The sequence below is a fragment of the Lissotriton vulgaris genome, chromosome 1_1 (assembly GCF_964263255.1).
Source record: "Lissotriton vulgaris chromosome 1_1, aLisVul1.2, whole genome shotgun sequence".
NCBI lineage: Eukaryota > Metazoa > Chordata > Amphibia > Caudata > Salamandridae > Lissotriton > Lissotriton vulgaris.
This window is the reverse complement of record NC_141685.1, coordinates 1,853,061,995-1,853,084,570: the sequence shown is the minus strand read 5'-3', so window position 1 is coordinate 1,853,084,570 and position 22,576 is coordinate 1,853,061,995.

The following is a 22,576-nucleotide window of genomic DNA, read 5'->3' as shown; positions in this document are numbered from 1 at the left end:
TCAAAAGCCCCGGGGGTGGCGGTCCCTGGGACTGGGGGGGCTATGAGCCCCCCACATTTTCTCTTGAAGCCCAGGGGTTGGTGGTCCCCGGGGCTGGGGTGCCCCTTTGGCCCCCAAACCAATTATTTTATTGCCCCTGGGATTTGGCCCCCCAGGGGCTAATTACCACTGAAGCGTGGGAGCCCGCGCTTCTTTTTCTATTAATTTCAGCCGAAATTTGTGCTGGGTGAGCGAATCTCGCAATTTATTTTTTTAATGCTTTTTTTGGCCCTGGGGGTCCTTGTGGGACCCCCTGAGCAGACCTAGGGGGTCAGGGTGTGTCTACCCTGCCCCCTTTTCGCATTCTGCAGCGTTTGTTTTTGGTTTCTTGTGCCTCGGTTCTACCGAGGCACAAGATGGCTGCCAACACTTCCTGATTTTGACAGTTGTCAGCCAATTAGCATTCAGCTCGTGCACAGCAGGGTGATTGTAGGCTGCACGTAGGGTATGCAGATAGATACGCGGATCCACCGCGCCCATGGATATATACATGGTTTTAACTGTAATTTTCTCAGGAACTACTGAACGGATTTACACCAAATAAGCAAAAGGCATAAGTCTGAACTGAGGACCACCTCTTTGCAAAATTTGGTGTAATTCCGTTCAGCCGTTCGGGCTGTAGCCGGATCTAAAGATCCTACGGGAAATTGCATGGGGAAAACATATTTTGTAACCCCCGTTTTTCTCAGCCCCCGCTTGACCATTCGCCCTCAAACTTTCAGGGAAGGAGCAGAACTGAGCTGGCCAAAAGTTTGAAAACTTTCACGAAGATTGGTCAATCGGCGCCAAAGTTATTCCAAAAAGAATGTTTCAGATTTCCTATGGATATATATAGGTAATAAATATATATATATATATATTCACTGAAAAAACCATAGGTTTTACACATGTTATAGTTAGGAAGTAGCATTTGAAAAACCTATGAAATTCACTGAAAAAACCATAGGTTTGACACCAGTTATAGTTAGCTGGAAATTTTACTGACATAAAACCAATGAAATTCCACGTTATAGTTAGTTGGACTCACTATAACTTGCGCGTGTAATGCACTGCTGATGACATTACATATTACATCACTCATGACATGGTCAGTGACATCACTTATGACACCATCCAGTGAATGTGTGTCTTTCTAAAAAATAAATATGTTTTATATATGTATATGTAAAGGTCGAGGAAAGAATAAATGTTTAAATTATTGTCTTAATGAATGTTTTTTTCAAAAAGAAATGATTGGATAACTGGCTTATTAAGTGTACCTTAGTGAATACATATATTAGCGAGTAATGTTTAAATATTTAAATATATGTATCAGTGTTTCACTTTGTGAATAACTGGCTGCATGGGTTGATGAGTACCTACATGTGTAGGTATTTGGGTTCTTAGATGTTTTTTTAGTATCAGTATGAGTGTTTCTATGGTTTCATGGGGGTATTACTAATCACATAGATGCATGAATGACTAACTCTCTCTTTGTATGTGTGTAGAAGACACCATATGTGCAGGACTGTATGGGTGGATGAGTGTGTATAGTTTTATATGCAAATAAATGGATGTTCAATAGTTTATTTGCATGTGTGAGTATGTGTGTGAGTAACTTTTGGATGATTGTCGGTGTGTAACAGGATGTATAGGTGTATCACTACATATGATGAGTGAGTATATGTATGAGTAACTATATAGAACTGTTGGTGAATGAGAGAATGTGTATATAGATGGTGGAATTACTGAATTGGTTGTTGTAACTGGTATGGGTATGTCCATTTTTTTGAAAATGTTAATTTTTATTTTTCAATATGTGTTTTAAGGGTTACATTACACTTAAAGGAGGTCTGTCATCAGTGATGTCATAAGATATGTCACTGACCATGTCATGAGTGATGTAATATGTAATGTCATCAGCAGTGCATTACACGCGCAAGTTATAGTGAGTCCAACTAACTATAACGTGGAATTTCATTAGTTTTATGTCAGTAAAATTTCCAGCTAACTATAACTGGTGTCAAACCTATGGTTTTTTCAGTGAATTTCATAGGTTTTTCAAATGCTACTTCCTAACTATAACGTGTGTAAAACCTATGGTTTTTTCAGTGAATTTCATAGTTTTTTTGAATGCTAGTTCCTACGTATGTAATCACGTTCGTAACTACATAGTGTCACCGCCTACACGTCCTGAGAAGCGCATGTAAAGTCGCGTGACTTGAAAACAAAACTTCCAATTGGTTATTAGTAGTTTCTGTTCTGGAATATACACGAAGCACTCCACCCACTTTCCTCACAATCTTTTCTACTCTCAAGAGACAACAACGTCGAGCATCTTCCGGAAGTCTTTGCTGAAATGGCTTCCCTACCAGATTCATCTTCCGAATCTGAAGGAAATGAGCGACCACCGTTAAGAAGAAAAAAGGAATCTTTCATTTGGCAATTTTTCACTTATCCTGAAGATCAAAAGAAAGTGAATGCGCCAAAAGTAACCTGCACGATATGCAATTCGGAGCTCTCAAGGGGAAATCCAAATAAAAAATATTCCTTTTCTGCACACACCATGCAGCGGCATGTTAAACAAAGGCATCCTGAGCATTATGCAAAAGCATCGACAAGAGCCCTGGCCACGCTATTACCATCAGAGGTGGCCAGCACATCCTCTGGTGGATGACCTGTATCTCCATCGAGTGCTGAGATGGACTTGAAACCATATCTTGCGAAGGTGCATATGAAATGCAACGAGTGTGGAGAAATTCTTTTGTATGGAGAGCAGAGCCTCCTTCTTATTAAACTGAAAATTGAAAGTCACAAATGCCCCAAGAAAAGATAAATTTCTTCACTTCATTTTCAAACTATTACATACTGAAAAATGTAGTAGCAACTTTAAGAAATCGAAAGCATTATAACACTTCTTTCCCCAAAAAAAAAAAAAAAAAAAAAGTTATTTTCAGAACTAACTCTTTCCACCAAAACATGCTCGAAGAGCATATTATAAGATGTTTTTTCGCCGCTTTATTTTAGTGCGAGACCGGGTGCGGGCACCCTTCTATCGCGTACAGGACCTGACACTCCCATGTGAAATCATGTGACTTCTAAACAACACTTCTAATTGGTTCTTGGTAGTTTCTATTCTGCAATTTACACGCAGCACTCCACCCACTACCATCACTTTCTTTTCTACTCTCAAGAGACAACAACGTCGAACATCTTCCCGAAGACTTCGATACAATGGCTACCGTTCCGCATTCATCTTCCGAATCTGATGAAAATGAGCGACCACTTTTCACAAGAAAAACGGAGGCCACGCTATTACCATCAGAAGTAATCAACACATCTTCCGGTGGACGACCTGTATCTCCATCGAGTGCTGAGATGGACTTGAGACCATATCTGGCGAACGTGCACATGAAATGCACGAACTGTGGAGAACTTCTTGTATACGGAGAGCAAAGCTTTACTCTAATTAAACAAATAATTGAGAGTCATAAATGCTCCAAGAAAAGTTAAATTTCTTCACTTTATTTGGATAGTATGACATACTGAAAAATGTCGTCGCAACTTTAAGAAATAAAAAGCATCATAACACTTGTTTCCAAAAAAAAAAAAAAAAAAAAAAGTTCTTTTCAGAAATAACTCTTTGTACCAAAACAAGCTTGAAGAGCATATTAGCTGATATTTTCTCGCCGCTTTCTTATAGTGCGCGACCGGGTGCGCGCACCCACCTATCGCGTACAGGCGTCGAGACACGCATGTGCAGTCATGTGACTTTAAAACAACACTTCCAATTGGTTCTTACTAGTTTCTATTCTGCAATTTACACGGAACACTCCACCCACTTCCCTAGAAAACCAGTTTATCATAAATCTTTTAAAGCCTCCTCTTATGAAATGTTCGACATCAATCACATAGCAGAGTACTAAATAGCACTATATACACTCCGTCCCTTAATTATAAGAGACTTATTGCTATGTAAAATCAACTTTTGCTCTCCAAGATAATGTAAAATGCTGAGCCTATTACATCATTTTATTACACATATATGTTACTAGTCTCCTTCGAGTACTAACACCGTAGAAAATACCACCAATAGCGGTGATATTTTTTACACCGAGAACGGTCGATTTCTATCGCTTACAGCCCTTACAATTATAAAGTTTTATTTCCTAAGTCTCTGATCGCCAACTGTGCAACGTAAATCCCCTGTGTGTCGCAATAAGGTCCATAAACAAAAACTACAGAACCAGCATTATAAACATACACAAAACAACAAAACGACAAGAGCCACCATGCTAATATATATCCTTAATATAATAAACCTCTGAGAATAAATACATATTTCCGTGGCAGCCCATAACACAAATGTGGCGTCCTCTGACTGTGCTCCATTACCAAACACCGTAACTCCCCGCCCCCCTCACTTTTCACTAAACTCTGCACTCCACCCCAGCCAAACCCCCTATTACAAACCCCCAACCTACCCTCCCTGTCCAAACCCACCATGAACCTCAAACCGCCCCTGGAAAACTTATAAGACACAGGATTACTAAAACTCAAAGAATACGCAACAGGCATATAATGTAAATAGTACATAAAGACACATATTTTTTCCAAAATACTATTTAAAAACATGTTCTATTTTTAATAAATCTATCATGCATCTGACCCTCTAGAACTGCTTTCAAAACGTGAACTATAAACCTCTACTTTTCATTTTCAAACCATACACTTTCTTCTGACCCTCTAGAACTGCTTTCAAAACATGAACTATAAACCTCTACTTTTCATTTTCAAACCATACACTTTCAATTACATTATTTTTTTTCCACAATTCATGTAATGTTACAAACCTTTTCTAAAATACACCAGTCCGTATCATTTATAAGGATTTATTTTCAGTCTTCATCAGTGACACTTTCTTCACATACAATAGAAATCACTATAACTTTTTAAACGACAATGCTAACGCGGTAAAAATAACCCTTCATTTACTTTCCTTTAAGAATGCACACTATGTACCCCACGCATGCGTTTCTTAATCTTTGTATTTGGCAGCGAATACCGACCTTGAATCGGAAGACATGAACAAGAGCGCCATTGTCACATTTAAAACTGAACGTTGCATCTGCTCACACACATATCTTTCACTAAGCTAACATTCACAGAAAACAGCATTGATGTAAAAAAGAAATTGACCTTGCTTTACAACTCCCTCAAATCACTCCCTTATTTTTTAACGCATCCTCCAGTTCAAAAAAAGCTACTTTTTTAATAACCACTAAGCAATATATAAGTGACTAGACTCCTAGAAAATGTATCAAGTCATTTTGCTCCTCTCCACTGCATAGCCGACGACCTAATTTTGTGGAGTTGCTATACAACCAGCGGTGCTGCGCCGTTTCCTGTACCATCTTGGGAAATTCAAAATGGATGTCCCTCCTGCCTTCGCAAACGAGCCGGGCCACTTAGAACTATTTCGCCAGAGGATGCTTGACTACTACGGCATCTTACCACTCTCGACTTTGAATACTTCATATTGATTATTTTCGATATTCGCATTTCACCTGTGTGCAGCCTGTATTTCATTGCCTGAGCTGTGATTTCACGTGGGCCCTGGATTTATGTCTCTGCAATTTGGTACCTCCTGAACCGAATTACAATCACCTCATGAATCCGTTACTTGATCATGAACAGCTTTGTTACAACAGAGGGTTTATGGCCTTTGCAGCGATACAAGGAGTTCTGGGTCATTGGAATATATTCGCAGCGGCGCAAGATTTCCTAACAGAGAGCTACATCGAAAACCCACCGAGCTGCCCAATGATGGTAAAAGACACTCCAATAATGACAGATCATGAATGCTCCTTTCATCTTCTCAATTGTATGGCTGACATGTTTTCAGATGATAACAATGATTTCATGTTAGAGGCACTTGCTGCATACTTTGCCTACACAATGGACACTTAACTCTTTCCTAACAGCGAGCTACATTGAAAACCCACCGAGCTCCCTCTGATGGTAAAAGACGCTCCGATTATAACAGATCATCAGTACTGCTTTACTCTTTTCCATTGGATAGCTGACATACTTTCCGGAGGGTTTATGGCCTTTGCAGCGATACAAGGAGTTCTGGGTCATTGGAATATATTCGCAGCGGCGCAAGATTTCCTAACAGAGAGCTACATCGAAAACCCACTGAGCTGCCCTATGATGGTAAAAGACACTTCAAAAATGACAGATCATGAATGCTCCTTTCATCTTCTCAATTGGATGGCTGACATGTTTTCAAATGATAAAACTGATTTCCTGTTACAAGCAGAAGCTACCTTTTTTCCCTAAACAATGCTTCAATAACTCTCAAACAAGCCATTGACGTCCTCATTTCCTTTTGGTTTTCTATATTCTTCACGTTCTTTTCCATATTTTCTTTTGAAGAACAGACCTATTTGCTTTACTAACAGTGGACATTATGATTTCGTGTTGTTTGACAGCTGATTCATAAAGTAATGATGTATAACCACTTGCATTTTCATATATCGTTCCCAAACTGAAAGGCCAGAGACCTTCTTCCATTTATTAAAATATAATATACTTCCTTATAAGAGTGTACAATGTTTTTTTCCAACTATATTCATTTTTCTTCAACTATAGCGTTTGTATTCCATGTACTACTGACAATACCAATTACTGTGTTTTTTGCAATTTCTGTACTCATATTACATAATGATTTGCCTTTAAAACAGTACATTTCTAAATAAACATTTCAAATATTCACGGTTTCTCTTTTAATCCATAATCTCAACTGAAATGATTTCATATTGAAAAACTATTCATGGGTTCCACATAACCTTAACTGTAGTCACTGAGGACCTTATTTATGAAGACCTTCCGCCGCCAGTGCCTCATTTTTTAAAATGGGAAAAAGTAATGCACCGGTGGCGCAAGGCCTTCATAAATAAAGTCCTGAATGTTTTCTTTTCTCGACCTCACTTACTGATACTAGAACCTGCAAACCAATTACGGCCCGTGAACTCTTTCTTAGTAGGTCGCGCACCGTAAAGACAGTTATACCACTGTTAACATTTTATTTTTACTGTTACTAAGCACCGACACAGTTCCGCTTCACTCAGAGTTAATCACTGCTCCCACGCTTCTACAGGCCAGTCGCTATGTCGTATTTCTCTCCTTATCACCCTTTCATCTCCACAATACCAAACAGTTGTCCGCCTGCCACCAGAGAACAGACTCAGATGCAGAGGCACCAAAGAGTGAACCCATCACCAACTGCCATCTCCGGCTGTTTCCATGGTTACAGCTCATTCTGCACCTTGCTGAAGGCACAGGTCAAAAGTTCATGTCTCAACGTTCTACAACAAACTAAGAACACTATTTTCCCTCCAGAAACACCTGCCAATACACAACTCTGTTACATGTCTTGTTTTTTCACACCCAATAGTACTTTTCGTTTAACATAAACATTGACCTGTTCACTCTCCACTTGTTACAATCAACCAATCATTTTTATTTTTTTAACCACACCCAGCCTCTTCCTTTTTCTTTATTTAAAATTTCAACTTCTAACTACCATTCCACTTCCAGAACCGATCGGAGGACGACTACAAATCCCTTGAAAATGAAGGTCTGGCTAATAGGACACAGTTATATTCACTGGAGTGAAAAATATGCAGTAAGCAGACGAATTTGCAACCTCAGCTTACCAAATGTACACATAACATGGATTTCCAAAAGAGGATTGAAATGTCACCAATTGATTCCATTGGTGAAAACTTTTATGCATCTCCCAGAACCAGACCTTATAATTGTGCACTGTGGTGGGAACGATCTAGGCACAATCACTGGGGTAGGTCTGGAAATGCTTCTAAAAGACACCTTTCGACAATTGATGACACTTTTTCCTCGATCTGCCTTGGTATATTCCAATATATGCCAAAGACAGAAATGGAATTGGTCCAATCACCATTGTGCACAATTTTAGAAAGCAAGGAGACATGTAAATAAATCTGTTTCTGCGTTCCTCAGAGATTATAGCATGGGTTCTATTTACCACAACAACTTGCGATACCACATGCAAGACGTCTATAGGAGAGACGGTGTTCATTTCACGAATGAGGGAAACAGAATCTTCCTCTGCAACATCAGGCTCTGCATCGGTACTTACTTATAAATGCAGAAAACACTCAATTAACACAAGGGCTCTTTTCAGAGCCACCTTATATCAAAGCACTCAAACTTCTGATTTACCTCCTTTTCCACACTCTTGTAAATAGGTGTGCGCGACTGGGTGCGCACACCCAGTATTTTTTTTTCGGGGAAAAATTATATCTTTTTGCGTTTAAGGGCCTTACTGCACACCCCGAGAAAACCTACGCAGGAAGACAATCTCTACCTTCTCCCCTTTCCATGTTTCAACGCTTTGAAATGAACAATATATTTACTCGCAGTGACAAAATGGCGGACAAAACTTCCTGATTTCCTTCGAATCGAACGTTAACAGACGTCACGCAGCAAAATTCCGCTCGCGCGCGCAGCCGCTTGGGTGCGCGCACGTGTGCGCGCCTATAGATATATAATTGACTTTAACTTTAATTTTCTCAACAACTACTGAACGGATTTACACCATTCCAAAAAAAGCGTAATCTGCGAACAAGACTCTACAGTTTTGTCAAATTTCTGATAAATTCATTTACCCGTTCGAACTGTAGCCGAGTCTAAAGGTCCTATGGAAAATAACATTGAGAAAACACGTTTTGGGACCCCCCTTATATCTCAGCCCCCACTTGACCAATCCCCCCCAAACTTTCAGGGAAGGAGCGCAGCTTGGTTCAGCTTTTGAATAAAAAACTGTGCTTACAATTACTGGATCCGCGTGGTTTCCTGGGTCGCTGTGGTCGGAGCTCGGGAGACTGCATTTGTTCGATGTTCCATATATATATATATATATATATTTTTTTTTTTTTTTAACGTGGCCCACCTTTGGGCTCCTAGGCACTTACAGGTGGTTCGTTCGAAGTACGGCAGAGCCTCGCCGTTATTAAAAAGTTTCAGTTTCCCGAGGGCATTCCTTGCGCACTCTCAGATCCTCAGTAAGCAACAACCGTCAATTCCATGCTGCCCACAGTCAATAGCCAAGTAAAGCAGGGGTTAGGTGCCCACAAAAGGTCTGGCAAATGTTATGTTATGTTATGTTATGTTATGTTATGTTATGTTATGTTATGTTATGTTATGTTATGTTATGTTATGTTATGTTATGTTATGTTATGTTATGTTATGTTATAGTGATTTATTAAGCACACGTATACCAACCAGTGTCTTGGCACTAGCAGTTCTGAGTAGCCATAACTTGCCCTAATTGCAGAAAAGCCTGGTTTTGAGTTCTTTCTAAGAGGTCGTCAAAGTCGGAAGAGCCCCAAAGCTAGGGAAGCTATTCCAAAGTTTAGTGACACCTAATGTGAAGCTTCTGCCGCCCCAATTGGCTTTCCTTGTCCTGTGCAGGAGCATGAGTTTCAACCCTTCTGAGCGGAGGCATATGTTGGGGGGATGCCACTTCAATGACCACCTCAAAAACTGAGGGCAAGTGTTGTACAGTGCTTTGTATGTGATGCATAAGGCTTTACATCGTCTAACTGGGAGCCAATGGAGATTTTGAATGTGTTTGTCTACTGATTGAAACTTATGATAACTAGAAGCAGCCTTGCCGCAGCATTCTGTATAATCTGCAACTTTCTTAACAGTTTCTCAGACAAGTTGAGATAAAGACCTTCCTACTATTCTCTGGAATATAGGGCAGGAATTCTTTTATCATTTTAAGTGGATAAAAACTGGAAGAGGTGACCGCATTGACTTGAGGCCCAAAGTTAAGTTGGTCATCAATTATCACTCCTACATTTTTAGCCTTTGACGCTGGGGTGGGTAGTTTACCTAGTTCCTCCAGCCACCAAGCCAACAACCATTTAGGGAAGCGATTACAGAATAAAATTATCACAGTCTTGCCTAAGTTCAATTTGAAGCAAAGAATTGTGGCCCAGACCTGTTCTGAATGACCTGTAAGCCCTGCATCACACCCACAGCAAGGATGGCCAAAAGTCATGTACAGCAGGACTCGATACCTACAGGTAGTGAGGAGCAGGTCTTGTAGCTCAGCCCCACTGTGTACAACTTAAATCTGTTTACAGCTTACTTTGAAAACCTGTGGAAAGTGTTGTACAGGCTGTGGCAACAGACCAGCCTTGCACCCCCACCCTATTTCATACAGCCAAATCCCTTGCACCGCAGGATTCAAACATCAATAGAGGGTGGGGCTCAGGACATGTGTTTGGTATGCACAACAAGGGCTGCATACCACTGGAGGGTTGGGTGAAGGATCTGCCTGGGACCCAGTCTGTGTGTCCCATGCTTGTTGCACATGGGTAAAATTCCTGCACAGTGAGAATGAGACGCAGAGGCAGGGTTGGTGCAGGGCCTTGTCAGAGGTCATAGCTTGCACCCCACTCCTATGTCGATGGGGATCAGCTGCACACGGTGGAGTTTTTTAAATTAATACAACCCGAACCTCCCATTTTAAATTTACTCCTAACCTTCCTTTACCACTACCCACCCAAAGCCATAAAATTACCCTTACCACCTTTACCACTACCCACCTCTAAATCCTAAACTTACCCCAACCTCCCTTTACCACTATCCACCCCTAAATCATAACATTTGCTTTAGCACTACCCACCCCTAAATAATAAAATTACCCTATCCTTCCATTTCTACTTCCCACAACAAAACCCTAAATTTAGCCTTACCATTTTTAATATATATGCTTGAAGATGAGATAATGCACATAACATTCCCCTTTATCTCCACTTTTGACAAATTACAAAAGGTTTTTTTCAAAACCATCAGTCGTTGCTTATCACAGAGCTCTCAATTTATGAGCTCCTAGTCTTATCGTGAGTGTTGAACTCAAAGCAAGCTATAACAAATGCAGTTTTTATCACACGTGAATACCTTTTACAAACATCATCTGTAACAAATTTAGTTACAAGAGACCATTTTACATGTCGATCAACATGAGTTATTATATGATTCATTGCCAATGCCAAAGCTGCAAATATGTAGGTCAAACTTTGAATTACCTCCATACATGATTCAGAAATCAGAAATTAGCAATAATTAGTACAAAACCTGACCATCCTTAAGCCATTCATTTTAATCGTGTGGGCCATTTGCTATCAACATGGAAGATTTTTCCTGTGAAACATGTTTTGATGAAGAACTTCTGGATGTAAAGTTTAAAATCAATGCATCGAGATGGACTGAATATCACTAACAATACCACATGATTAATGTATATCTCAAGAGATCAGAGGACTGCATTGATTCCACATTCCAAATGGAATTTGCACTTGTGATGCTTTTTGAAAATCCAAAAGCATGCATGGTAAAGGCTTTGCATAGAAAAGGCTGTTTGATAAAGGGTATGTGGTAAAGACTTTTTCCCACACCTGCTGCACATGGTTGAAAGCTGTGCACAACATAGGAAGGATGTATATAGCGATCAGGGTGCAGGGCCTCTGCACCACTCTCAATGCACATAGCAGAAAGCCATGTGTGGAATAGCTGGTTGGCCATCACCCACAAAATAAAGGCCACAGTCAATGTGCATCCTAGATTTGGCAGCCTGTGTCGGGTTTGATGCAAGATCTGGACAGAGACTGACCTCCTCTATTCAATTACTCTCACTGACTTGCTTAGTTTCATGCAAATTGCCCTGACTTTATGAAGCACAGCTTCACTTATACATCTCTCCTTGTATGCGTCACTTGCACTAACTCTCAGACTCACTGACATACAAAACATCAACATAATTATTTTTTTTTAAAATCATAATAGTTGGTTCTAAGCAGTACCATTTTTAAAAAGTTGTATGTGTTTATACTTTTTTAGATGATAAAAAACAAAAACTGTCTTCTGATATAACAGGACTTGTTTTACTTGTGATTGTGGATGTTGTTCTATAACAAAAGACACAGTCCCCCAGACAAGGGAGCAAAGCCAACAGTTGTGAAGCATGCGCCACTCTCCTCTTTCACTTGCTGCAGGATGTCCTGTGGCAATCTGTCACCAGGAGTGAAGGCATTCTGTAATTGGTCAAGTGATGCAGAAACCCCTCTTCCTTCTAGCTGCATTATCTTGCCTTTGATGGCAAGTATTAGGATGCTTGTGCATCAATTGTGTATCCAATCAATTTTACCACAACTTTATCTATCACATGTACAAGTGACCTATTTAAATTATAGCTGCTTTTCTGGAGCAGGGATGGTGGGGAAATACCCCACAATAGATTCTGATGAAGACTTGGGGCCCTATTACTAGTTCAGTGGTCCTCAGGACTGCCGTAGTCGTGGTGGCGGCCTGACCGCTATCACCTCGGTGGTTTGACCCCCGTATTAGGAGTGTGGTAGTGGGACCACCACAAGACTGCCACCTCTGCTGGGATCAAGGAAGCCGCTGCAACGGGGGTCTCAAAACAGCCTGAATATGCTTGAGGTGTTGATGCTAGCACCACTGACCATATTGCGACTTGCATATCCACCACTGTTTTCATAGCAGGGCGGACATGCAGCCGGCTGATTCTGGGCCCGGGGTTGCATGCGTGGGGGAACATGTTGTGTCTCCCTGGAATTGCATCATAATAAGAAACTTTTCAATGTGGAATAATACACTCATAGAAGCCAAAGAAATCTTCCCAACAGTTTCACAGTACTTGTCAACCCTCAGTGACACCAAGGGAATGCCTTGGTGTTGCGATAGTGATTCCTGATACTGAGAATTGAAATATGAAAGCCTTAACCTTCAAATAGCGGTCAAGGGAGTCCATGCATCGCAGGCACCTATGAGGAATGACACCACCCCTATCTCCACACTGTATTAGAGGGCCTCTTGGGACAGAATTGGAAACATAGGGAGAAACAGCCTGCTAATGGCGGCTGTTTCTCCCTCTGGCAGTTATCACTCGACATCACCCTCTCCCCCTAAGGACATGCGAACTCTGGCTCAGTTCATCATGCCGATCCTCTGCTTAGTTTGAACCCCCTTTCATCTGTGTTGTAGAAAATTGTGGGGATCCTCTGAGTTCGTAAATAAATGACTCCTGCCCCCTGCCTGACCCCAAGATGGTCGCCTCAGTCATTGACTCTGTGAACTCTCCATCAACACCTGAGACCCAGCCATTTTGACTGATGCCCGGTGAAGCTACTTTACGAGCTAAAGGGGAAATGGGCTATGGATTCCCTCCTTGGCCATCACCTACCCAGCCGGTCCTTGAACAAACTCTCCTGAGTCTCTCCTGATCTTATCTCCCTCCTCCCCCTTCACCTTACCTAACCCCCTTACTGCTCTACTCTTCTATTCTTTCCAGCTATTGACCCCTGCCCTTACCCGTCCTTGCTCATAGTTCTCACTCTGTTTATCCACTGGACCTTCTTATGTGAACTTTCCCTCATCAGTTGAGACCTAGCTATTTGACTGATGCCCGATGGAGCTACCCTGTTTAACTAAAGGGGAGACGGGCTGTGGATTCCCTCCTCAGTCGTCACCTACCCAGTCGGTTTTTGGGCAGACTTTCCTTCGTCTCTGCTGCCATCTTTACCCTCATCCTCCCCCTTCACCCTCCTCCCCCCCTTCCCTAGTTCTCTCACCTTTCTTTCATCTTTTAATGTGTTGTTTATTTTTGACGAAATGTGTAATTGTTATAATTTTCTGCAACACTGTGTAACCGAATGTAAAGCGCTCTGATACCTACGGGTCTAGAAGGCGCTATGTAAAAACTCATTAAATAAATAAATACAAATAAAAAAATGTGGAATTTTACCATTAAAGTCCTGAGTTTTAATTTCTTCTCAGCAAACTCCCGGCTCCAACAATAAAAATGAGTTTGTTTTCGGGCTTCTTAACTTCAATTTGAGAAATTCTAAAAGGTGGTTTTTGGAAGGCAGTCCCATCTTCCCAAACTTGCAAAATTACCACAACACTAATCCAGTGCCACAAATCCTAAAGGCACCAAAAAAAATATACAAAAATAAAAATGAAGAAGCCATCTGATTGCTTAAACAATCAACACCAGAAATCAAGCCCACGGCTGCTAAAGATAACGAGCCATCATGTTGCCTTCCTCTTTGCAAAGAGACAGGCTTATAATCGGAATTCATCACCACCATGACACAACCACAGCAGGCTGATGGTGGCGTGGTGGTTGTTTTCACTTCTAGGACTCCTGCTACTAAACAACCTGAGAGCGAGTGACTGGTGTGGACGTTTTTCACTCACCCTGCAGGGTCGAAAATGGTAATGCCCAGAAAGTTACAAGCAGCCTAAATCAACAAGCGCTTCAAAAAGGGCGTCCCTGGAAGCACACATTTAGGTCGGGTGATGTGAAGAAACATTCTCACAAGCCACACTAATACAGGCACAGCGGAGGGAGGAGGAGGAAAGAGAAGAAACCCTGTCACAAGACGTCCAACAATAGGTAGAAAAGGAGAAAGACCGCTAACTGCAGGTTTTTCCACATTATATGAGTGATAGCTGTGCTGCATACCAATATCTTTATCCTGTATATTCTTGGTTTGTGGAGAGCGAAGTGCAAGAACACTGAAAAACGAATACCAGAATACACATAACAACATCATTTGTTACCCCAGTTTTTCCTATTCTATTTTTTGCTTTGCTTTACCAAAAATAACTTTAAAAATACAACCAAATCTAAATACATTTTTCAGAATCAACTTTTAGGGTTCAAAGAGAAAAATATATGTTGTTCAGGGTGACTGACGATGAGTAAAATAGATAGGAGGAGAGATGAGAGAATGAACAAACACTGACACCCAGGCTCTCTTAAATAGAGCCACTAGCCGTGGTCAGTGGTTGCTGGTAATGCATGCGATCAGCATAGGGTATGGGCTAATACTATGTCTAATGCTAACTGAACACAGAAGCAAGCTGTATCCACTGGTTACTCGGGAAAGGGCTCAAGATAAGAGGGAGTGGCTGAGCCCACACTCCTTGCATAGTGCCCAGTACACATGACCACAGGTTGTGCTTTACATGTACCAGAATCTACTGGGCATATGTTGTGGCCAGCGCACTGCTTAGCAGCAGCCGCAGCCTCTAGGGGGCACCATGGCGTTAATCCACTGCCTCCCTCTGCACTACTTCTTGGCATGTTACAGCTTTCATATGAAAGCAAGAGATTTTACAAATCATTTGTTTCCATGTAAAAGCTGTAACATTTCATTGCCAGCAAAAGAGGGGTCCACTAGATGTATTGCAGGTGTGGCAGGCGGGGGCTGTTACAGTCCAGACTCACACATACTCAATAAAATACAGATAAAGAGAATCTCTTGCTCATGTTGCTGAACCTTTTATCAAAACAAATTGTTGTTTTTTCTTGAAATTGGATGTTTATATCGAAATGTGTTGAATTGCATATCATCATCATTTGAGCCTAACACTATCGAACCTGCTTAGGAACTGCACGTCAATATTTTGGGTCTACAAACCTTTTCATATGGCGTGCACTGCTCTTGCATGATTCCATCTGACTATCTGGTGCACTTATCTAATTGTCTGATGCACTTTACTAAATTCGATAACTCAAGTAAACTGTTATTTTATACTCTGCAGCGTTCTAAAGAATATTCGTGAAGAATTTATGGTTGGAGATACATTATTGTCAGCACCCTAGCTAATTAAATGCTTTCCATTTTTGACACTGGTTTTTGTCTTGGGGAAATGGTTCACTTTCACATGTTTCACAAATACTGTGACATTACTCTTCTTTTTATTTTTCTTAATCTCTAACGTACTTCAATAAAATTAGATTTTAATCTTTGTTCAGAAATCTTCACTCTTCACGTGTACACGTTTTCGTTTTCACTCTTTGGGTTCATTCGTTACTATTTAACACAGTATTCATTGCATTTCTATTCTTTTACTGCCTTGAGAAAGCCCTAGCTCTACCTGCCCTATAAGCGAAACACGTGTCGACTGTCCCTTCTCTTCTCAATAAATATTTATAATCAAACTAAGAGTGAAATGGACTAATTGAGCGGTGAATGAACAAAAATACAAACATCCATCTTTTTGACACAAATATATCTGGATTACTATATTATGTCACAATAAGGATTCACCCTTGTTTATTAACTATTTGTCTGAAAAGAACGAACACAGGCTCACACACATGACCCTAAACATACTCAATACATACCTAACATGCTGCAGTAACGTCACACATTACTCCATATCAGATAATGGAGCTTCATGGCTTGTCAATCACACACCCTTTTGCTCAATGAGAAGCTGTAATAGGAACAAACGTCTATCTTGGCACCTTCAACCCTATTCTAGCTTATGATTGAGCAGAAGCTCGTGGGTGGGCCTCTGGCTGCTGCTGATAGATGGGAGTTTAGAAATTGTGGGCTGTCCAAGTACGTTGTTGTGCTTAAAAGTGTGTGCGTTTGTGTGCTAGGGAGTACATGTGTATGTATGTGTGAATGTCTTTATGTGCATGCCAGCAAATGTGTGTGCATGCATGTCTGCCAGTGTGCCATGTAAAGTCTGGCCCAAGAGATGGCAAGCTAAGACAGAGGCAGAGTGCTGAATAGGGTGCTTTGGCCCTACCACTTTAGTAACCCACCAGCCACCACTGACTCCTGTATGTGTCAGATGTCACTCTGACAATGATATTCTGATACCACACCTTTTTTTCAATGACGTGGTTCTTGCTATGTGAGAGGTAGATCTTCGTTGAAAAATAAAGCATTCCAACAAGGTAGAAAGATACAAATTTGCCTTTAAAAGATAGTTTTTGTCTTGCACTCACTAAAAACCATTTCTTTAAGCAACATTATAGTTGACAGCTAGGAGTTCCCACTAATCAGTTATAAAAAAATAATACTCTGTAAAATCCATAAACAGTTTTCTGCTGTAAGAACTTTAAAGTTATGTTTTAAAACGTTGAAAAACTATATTCCCTGCTAAAATGCCCCAGTTATGCTAAGCTAATCAACCACAACATAGGTCACCAATGCAGTTCTCATTACCTCACTAAGCAGTACATCTCAAGTGAGGTCATGAGAACATAGCCCTGTTTCCTTAAACATTAACATTTGACTTGTGTATCCTACATGAAATCTGGCCATATTTAGAAGTAGACGAACGCAGAGAACGAAAAAACTACTTAATTTTACAACGAGCGTCAGCATATCTTGGTGGCAGCTCAGTGCGCTTGCTTGGCCATGTATGTATTTATGCAGACTACACAGCACCTACGAAAAGGTGACTATTTTTCTAAAGAGGGCTGCAGGCATACTTTTCATTAAACTTGACAATAACCGTGACCCAATCTTCTGCACATAATGAGCTCACACAAATCAGGTTGGTTGTCATGGAAATCATGGTTCGGGAGACGCACGAGGTGGTTCGCGAAGGGCGGAAGGATGCGAAAGATGCGACCTGAAATGCACTGCTGCAACCTCAATACTTGATTTCTGACAAAAGTAAACAGGCAGATGGTCTTGAACAAATAGCACAAATACGCTGGGGACACTGAGGCTATTTCTTTCAAAGGCCAAAACCTAACATATTGACAGAATCGACCATACAATTATAAAGTGGTAAGCAAACGAAATCTATAACATGTTCTTACATCGTGATATTCACACTGGGGAAGGACTGTGGAAGATGAGGATCACTTGCAGAGTTCTGCCTTCATGAGTGTCCCTCCATAACAGAGGCCCTGCCACAAGCAGAGCTGGTAATGCATACGGAAATAATGGCCATATTTATGAAACTTTGAGGCGGCGCAGCACAGCAGGGCAACTTGCCGCGCTGCACCGAATGGAGAGGGCAGATGCCAAGATATCAAGATATGGTGCATGCCTCCTGTCTCTTTGCGCTGCACACTAGCGCAAATGCAAGCACCCTTGACTCATAGTGCAAGGGGGCCTGCATTGCAGGCACAACCGTTTTTATGAAGGAAGGAACACCTTCCTGCACAAAAAGTAACCTTAGAGGCGTTTGCCTCCTTTAAACTTGATTAAAAAACAATGAGAAATAAAGACAATTCCCTTCATTCTGCCCCTAATGAGAAGGCGCAGCCTTTTTACGCATTCCCAGAATGACCAGTTTTGGTAAATATGGGAATGCGCTAAAATTCATGGGTGGATGCCTGAGAACATCTTCGCTTCACTCATATAACGCCTTCCCGGGGCAGAGGAATGCAAGGCAACACCTTGTGTTATTCCATATTTACCAAGCAGCACAGGGTCACGGAATGTGGCCTTGCGTTGCTTGATCGGTCTGTTTTGAGGATTGTGTTGCCTTTGCGAAACCATGCGTGACGCAAGGCAATCCAAAAGATAAATCTGGCCCCTGGTGTCATGAATGAAGCAAGCTATGTTTGCAGGTCAACAGAAATGTGTTGTGTACCTCCTGCACAATATACGCTTCAGGACAGATTTAATAACATTTTACGTCATGGTTGCACCACTCTTGTGATGCAGCCACAACGCAAAAAAGCTGGTAGATATTTACAAAGTCACGCAATGGGTGATTTGCACCTCCTTGTGTAGTTTTGTAAAGAAATGTTACGCAATGCATCGGTTTACCCTGCATTGCATTACTTTCATTCTAGGAGACATTCCATGGGCTTCCAGCCATGGATCTCATGCAATCCTAGATTTACAAAAGTTTGTAAACCTTGTATTGCGTGAAATTGCTATGCTTCCATAGATTGGCCTAAGGAGGAGAAAACTATATTTGTTTCCTTATTTCCTCTTTATATGTGTGCTGCACTCTGCATCACACATATAAAAAGGAAAGTGCCTCAAGAGATGGTTTTTGTGCAGGAAGGTATCCCTTCCTTCACAAAAACAATTCTCTTTGTAACACAGGCGCCCTAGGCAGGAGCGGTTTCTCCATTAGGGCTGTGGGGCTGTGCCCCTCTGAAAAATCCTACACATTTACATTAAAAAATATAAAATAGATCGATTTATTTAAAGATATGATCGTATCTCTTAATAAATGAATGTATTTATGTCTGGGTTGTCTGTTTCAGGCTGCCTGCCCCATCTCACTCTGAAGCAGGAGACGGAAGACAGGCAACTTTCTTAACATGACTCGGGGCTTTCTGTTTTACAGCCCTTCATTGCCATTAGTGTTTGTGGTTGTATGCACATTAGGCCAGTAACGCAATAAGTGTCATGGTTTCACTCACGTCTGTCATTCAAAAAAGCAGATCCCACCCTTTTGTCATATGTGAGAGTGGATGCAAGCACTTCTGATCCGGTGCCTTGTTCTTGGTAATGGTAACTGATTGCAAGCTAATGCTGTGTTCTGGTTATTGTTCCGAGACCTCTCATCACTCTAACCTCCTCCACAGTGACACCCTAAGCCCTCGCTGCACATTTCTCACTCATTTAGAAGTGGAGCTGCAGCACTTGCTCCCTTGTGAAATGGATCCAAATTAACCCTGGGCAAAGAACTACGCTACAGTCGCGTTGTTTGCGAAGTTTCCGCTACTTCGCACTACGCGAATTGCACGTAGCACAGTGCCGCAGTCATTTTTTGCTTGCTTACGGTCCTCAACATCAAGTTGACGACCGCGAGCAAGCAAAATTACATCCTGGCGAGGCTTTTTCCTCGTTCGTGATCATCAACATCAAGTTGCCAATCGCGAGCGTGGAAAATAAACCTCCCGGCGAGATTCTCAATGCGGGGAGGTCAGGTTTCTCATTGCGAGTGGTCGCGTATGCTCGCGACTGCTCGCAATGAGAAACTACCAGTCCACGTTGAGAAAGTTGTCGCTCAAGTAGAAATCTACTTGAGCTGAAGAAAACTACAGCTCGCACTGTGCAAGATGCCGTTTTCAATGATTGCACAGTGCCAGATGCTTGTCCCCACTGGGATATCATTGAAAACGGCATCTTGCACAGTGCAAACAGGCTACTACACAGTTCCCGTAGTGCTACACGTAGCTCACGTAGTGCTAAGTGCACTTTGCGTAGTTTCGCGTAGCGCTACTTTGCGAACTACGCCCAGCCCTAATCCAAATAAGGAGCAGGGTTCGCTCTTGTTCCCTTGCGAAATGGATCCAAATATCTGAGTCAGGCACAAAGAGAGAAAGATGTGTTTACTGTGTAACGTGCTTACAGTGGCCAGTTCGCTGATGTATTGCATTAAAACTGGCCCTGTGTACATGCCGCTAAGTGAACACTGATGCTAAAAACATGGATTGACTTGCAAACAATTAAGGTTAAAAATGTCGAGGGGATGCATTTCGGAGATTTAGTTCCTCTCTTATTTTACATGCTTCACTTAATCTTGCATTCCCCACAAGTTAGATATTTTATAATGCTGTTGTTTATGTGTATTCTTTTCTGTGCATACTTTGAAGCTTAAGCCATGCCAGGTATTTATGAGGGGTTTTCATTGAGGGCTCAGGCTCTAAGAGTAAAGCCAAACAAAGTGCCTGTCAGTGGGTTGGCCTCTCTGCCAAGCACATAGATCAATGTTTGTATATTCCGTTTGCAACAGAAATTCTGTGGATATGTGTGTGAAGGGGGTACACTCATGTCAAAATGTTTGTGTGAGAAGTTGGCCTGATATATGATGCTTACTAGCTCTAGTGATCACCTTGTACCATGCCAAGCAACCCTTATGATGATTGGTTGTAAGTCAACCTTATGGACCAGCTATCCTAGTAGCGTGGACAAAGCAGTCTTAGGCTAAACTCTGTAAAGGCAAGTGAAGCAAGCTGTTTTACCATACACATTCCCCTTGAATACCAAATGAAAGGACACCACACAGATATATATTGAAAATATATATATATTTATTTACTACAAATCCCCTATACTCTTTATGAGCACAGAAGCATATGCGTTAAAACAAAACACAGTTTAAATACACAAAAGTTGCACAATATGGATGAGCCCTAGGGGCCACCTAAACCATATACTAAAATAGTGGTGTAAGAACCACCTAGCTGAAAGGAAGTAGGCCTAGGGCCTTGGGAATCGCTAGAGCTGCCCGGGACTAACAGTGAAGAAGTCGGGAAAGGCCCGCGGGACTCGGGTGCAGCGCTTAAAGTGCACGCATACACCAATGCAATGTCAATGGTGCGTAAAAGTTACAAAATTAGTGTTTAAGGAACCTTCCGAGTGACCTATGAGGATAAAACTTAAGACCTAGACACTAGAGGTGCATACCAGTGTAGGAACACCAGTGTTGCTGAGTTACCTCACCCACAGGAAGAGGATGCACAGGTGCAAAGTAGTGTCGGGTTTTGTCACGCAGGTCGATGGTGCCTGAAGATGAAGATGCTGCAGGCGGGTCGTCGAGGAGAGTTCTGGTGGATCCAAGGGTGGATCTGAAGTGGTGAAGACCTGAAAGCAGAGGGGACAATGTTCAAAGTCACTAGCCAGTGACAACCGTGGAACCAGGATGGAACCAGGCGATGTCGGGTGCAAACAGGCGATGAAGTGTAGCTTGTCTCTGCAGCCACGTGGACACGAAGAGGTCGAAGACATCCAGGAGTCGATCACAAGCTGTCCCACAAAGGTTCTAGCTGATGGCGGAGTCGGCAACTTGATTGGAGCAAACAGGCCTTGGCTAATGCAAGCCACGCAGGAAGTGAAGAAAGCTTATCACTCCAACCAGCAAGGTCAGAGCGGGTGCTCCTTTTCAGGGGAGCGAGGGCAAGTCGGGAGCATTCAGAACCCCAGTGTTGATTGTTGGTTTCGTCACCAAGATGGACGCTAGCCACTTGGTAAGTGGCCGGGTTGGCGTGTCAAAAGGCAAAGTGCAAAAGGGCCCCACGCAGATTGTGGAGATGCTGGGGGGCTGATCTTTGGTGCAAAGACTGCTCGGTGGTGGGGCTTCTTAAACACCAGAGCACAGCATCGAGAGTGCCTTGGGTGCTGCACAGTCAGCTTCTCGGGGGTCTTTCGAGATGTCCAGTCCCACGTCTCTCTGTGCCTCCATGGGTCTCTTCTTTGCAGGGACTGTGGATCAGGCTTTGAGATGTCTGGAAGTTTGGGTCTCGTTGGGCTCTGGGCTCCGGCTCCGGCAGGAGGCGGCGGCAAAGCAGACGTCGAGTTGCTAGATGGTGCCTGTGTTCACAGGGTGGCCACTCCTAGGCCACAAGGGAGATACTCTTCAGTTTTCTGTGCAGCAGAATGTCGAAGTCCAGTCTTCTTCTTTGTTTCAAGTTGATTTCAGGATGATCTGAAGTGCTATGGCACTGCTCCCACTCTTATTTCCAATCTGAGGGGTGGATCACCTGCTAGGTCCCTCCTCTGGGTGGGACCAGGAAGGGGGGCGGTTACACCCCCTTTCCTTTGTCCAGCTCCGTGCCAGGACTGGGGCTGGAAAGACCCAGCACCGGTTTGGACTGGCTTATGCATGAGGACACCTTGTGTGCCCCAGGCATGTCTGATTCTATTCAGCCCTGTCCTACCCAATACACAAAATCCTGTCTGGGGTGGTG